At 43.1% G+C, this 3,977-nt stretch overlaps 1 pseudogene; it reads right to left on the bottom strand.

The window, feature by feature from the left end:
- Positions 1–1,193: 1,193 nt before the first annotated feature.
- Positions 1,194–3,197, bottom strand: LOC120839318 (annotated as a pseudogene).
- Positions 3,198–3,977: the final 780 nt, after the last annotated feature.

Genomic DNA, 3,977 nt, shown 5'->3' with positions numbered 1-3,977 from the left:
TTTCGATATTCAATCGTGACTTAAGAACTTACGAGCTGTACTAAGCGCAGCTTTGTTTGCTGGGCAACGAAGCAAAGTCAATTTTTTTAGAGAAACCCGTTTCTGCTCATGTAGCATGCTCTAAACAACTCTAAAATACCCATGAGAAAAACTGCCGGCGTGCTTATATTCCGATATCATAAAATATGTTTTGAATAAGCGAGGATGTTCAGCGTTTCCTATGGATTTACTTTAAAAATTATGGTCTGAACACACGCCGAACAACTGATTTTGTTGTTGGACCTGTTTTCCATCATTGATCCTTGTCAAGCTTAGTGTGGGTAGCGCTTTACTAACCGTTATAATCTATCCTGGGAATCTATGAGACCTTAATGCTTGTAAGAATATTTAATTGCAGGTGATGTTTTAACCGTGATGCTGTGTTTCTTTGTGTGGAACGTCTTTTCGTCCCCTTATACCTACTTTGACTTTCTAGCTTGAGTTTGCAAGTATTAACAGATATATCATTAGGACGTATTTGAATATCCTGCTAATCAGTATTTTTCCTAACATTTTATATTACAGTTTCTACGACACATCTATATTCCATACTTTAAATGAATGAATAAATAAGCAAAAATGATTTCTTCGGAAGGAAAACTTGGCTAGAATTCTTACCACTATTTAGTGTAATCTAAAACCACAACCCTGCTGATCAGCTAACCAATCGTAAATACTGACGTAATAGCCTATTTTTAAAAATTACGCAATTGCGGTATGGCACTACTGCTGGAGGGTATGGGGGATTATTTTCTGAAATTGGGTATTTTTCAAGTTATCTTGTTATTGTTTATAGTTTCTTTTCCTTCATATTTTTTTGAAATTCAGATATTTAATGCAAATCCCACTACTACTCTTGATCGCCTTTGTTATTGCGTGGTTATACTTCGTTTCAGCTTCGGTCCGAGCGCGGCCGATGTTATGAGCAGAAGGGCCAATCAAACAGCGCAAAAAGCGCAGCGTCATGGCGTGCTTTCTGCGCTCGATAAGACTAGCCGGCGGAGGAGCGCGCACAGAGAGACGGCGTATACCGGCTGGTCCTATCAACTGCAGAGAGCACGCCATGACGTTGTGCCTCTTTCGCTGTTTGATTGGCCCTTCGGCTCATAACATCGGCCGCGCTCGGACCGAAGCTGAAACGAAGTATAGTTATCTCAGACATCCACGCCCGATTCTATCTTAAGGATTACAGTACCCAAGCATAGCGCAGAGTCACTTCTGTTTGAAAGATATATTCTCCAAGGTCTAGGTGGAACAGTACATATGAAGCGATTCAGTTTGCCACCAAACCACTGCAACGTTGTAATGTGGAAATAGAAAGTCTCTCCTGGCCACACCTTGCAGTTTTTATGCCTCTGGCCGGCGTGTTGCTAGCACTGATCGGCCCTGGAAATAAACATGGCGGATATTAAACTGCATGAATCGCGACAAGCAATGGGCATAACAATTAACCGGGGGGGTGGGGGGGGGGTGGCGAGGGGGGCGCTTGCCCTCCCAGTTGTCAGAGTGGGGGAGGGGGGGGGGGGCAGGGCATGTTTTTTGCCCATCCTGAAACAGGTGCCACCGGGCAGGGCAAACACTGGCCGGCGGCGCCCATGCGATACCTAGAGGACCGGGGGGGTCTGGTTTGCGCTTGCCCTCCCCCGCCCCCCCCCCCCCCCACTCAAAAACAAGTTGGCCACTGCGACAAGCTGTCTTAAACTGGAGTATATCGAGACTGATTCGTGTAATCACTTCTACTATTAATTCACCTTTCCGTGTACATGTTAACTGTTTGCGTCGCTTTATTAATTGAATAAAATGTCCGACATCAAATATAGCACAATTGCCAAACATTCCAAAAGTTATGTTTATTAGAAAACAAACATCTTTAATATCAACAGTGCCACGTAACATTACACATAATCCTATTAAATCGTGTAACTTAAGAACGTCCGAAAACCCACTGGAATTATTCTGAGATTTTTGTTTCGTACATCACATTTTGAATCCAATAGTGAATCTCCCAAGCTGTTGTGACAACTCCATATCATTAATTATGCCGTTTTAATAAAAGCCAAGGAAGCACATTGTCTATTATTACAGATGAAGAACTGAAACATTTCTAAGTGGGCAGCCTTTCGATGCCTAAACTCTTATCGCCTAGAATTCTATCTAGCACTCTAACTGGAGGATTGTGACAATGGAGCTCACCTCAATAATTATTTTAAAAAGTCGACCAAACTTGGCAAATATACACCTCAAGCTTTATTTACATATGTAAACGTCAAATTAAAGCAGACTTCAGCCGACAAAGCCGTGGGTATAGCAAGGAAAGTTCGTCGTATGCCAGCACTGGTTTATAAAGTGTTCGCGTGTTTGCAATGCCAAGGGCAAAACATTTTGCATGCCATTGCGATGCCGCACTGAATGAGCATCTCGCCGGTAATCAGCGCATTTGGGTTGGTGACCTTGTTTGAGTAGTTTCCGATCAAACCAAAAGACAGTGATATGTCCTTATAGCCCAATGTGTGAGCACCGACACGTCTCCAGCCACGACGCTCGTACACCAATCCGTCGCCCCCAAACGAAAAGTTGTAGGCGATGTCGTCCGATGCTGCTCGTCACACAGCGGCACGTGCCTATCAGCCGTGTGCATATTTGTGAAATAAGAACACTGGACCTTTCTTCTTTGGCTCACAGCTCAGGTTTTCGCGACGTGGCCGCATAAAATTAAAACAATATCATTTATTACTCAGGAAATTATATAAACAGCTAAGACAATTGCTGAAAGAGTCGCGGAGGCTATGCCGACGCTTTTTCCTGTCGGAAAATAAATTTTGAATTTAAATAGGAGTAAGCCAACTTCATCTTTATTGGCATCATTAAGCTATCCTGCCTGCAAATGAAGATCTTTGGAACAAGCTGCTCCATTCCCGTGCGGTTACGCTTTGGATTTTTATTTTTTTGCACAAACAGTACAGTTGCCTTTTTTTCTCTAGCCAATTGATTACGTTCCTTAAATGAACTGTCTCTTCTTTTTTTTTTTTAACGAATTGTACGTGTATGTACAAGGGCAGCAACTTTCCTCGCATGCTCACAGCTCCCATGAAACACTCCATAACAGCGCAGAACGGGAACAATACTTCGGATGACGTATAGAAACTACTAAGAGGCATACTCAAGATTCCACCAGCACTCGAGAAAAAAAAAAGAAAATGAGACACGTGTGAGTGTTTCTGACAGATGAATTCCGTCGAGCGTAACAAAACAAAAGGCAAAAATAAAACGAAAATTTTAAAACCAACGATTCAACTGTTGCACCGCCGTGCCCTCTGAAGATGTATTGTACCGTCGGCACTTCAGCACGTTTATCCGTTATTGACGCCGTTCGGGCAACAGTCAAGCTGAAATAAATAACGCACGCGAAAGTAGTTCGGTTTCCTTTAGAAGCCCCATCGAAATCTCTGGTCCGATTAAAAAAAAAAAAAATCCCACGCCAGGTAATGATTTATGATAAAATATTTTCTCCGTCATATCGTTGTTAATGTTCTATCATGTGTTTTTCTTGAAGCTCTATCAGAGTTATAAAATGGTGAGAAAATCGGGCTGACTTCGCATCGACAAGACCATCTTGGGTAATCCGTAGATCATGGTCGGACGACATATTTTGATGATATCTCCCGCACGACTTTTCTGTCACCGTAAAATGCTTGTGCTTTTTTTTTTCTTCAAGGGGCGTTGACGACACGTATAGTTCCTATGCTCCGTTTCACCTTAAGCCTAGACCAGGGTGTAAGATAGACAGGTGGGGAAACGAGAGTCAAATGAGCGACCGGATGGTGTACCCCTCGGTTTTCTCTTTTTCTGTGGCGCCATCTATGTGGAACACCGCGAACTCTCACTCCAGGTGGGCGACCAGTGGCGACCGGCTAAACTGGCGGATATGGTTTCTCGTG

The sequence above is a fragment of the Ixodes scapularis genome, unplaced genomic scaffold (genome assembly GCF_016920785.2).
Source record: "Ixodes scapularis isolate PalLabHiFi unplaced genomic scaffold, ASM1692078v2 PGA_scaffold10__122_contigs__length_95168666, whole genome shotgun sequence".
Taxonomy (NCBI): Eukaryota; Metazoa; Arthropoda; class Arachnida; order Ixodida; family Ixodidae; genus Ixodes; species Ixodes scapularis.
The sequence above is the reverse complement of the archived record's forward strand: the minus strand, read 5'-3'. Positions and strand labels throughout refer to the sequence as shown.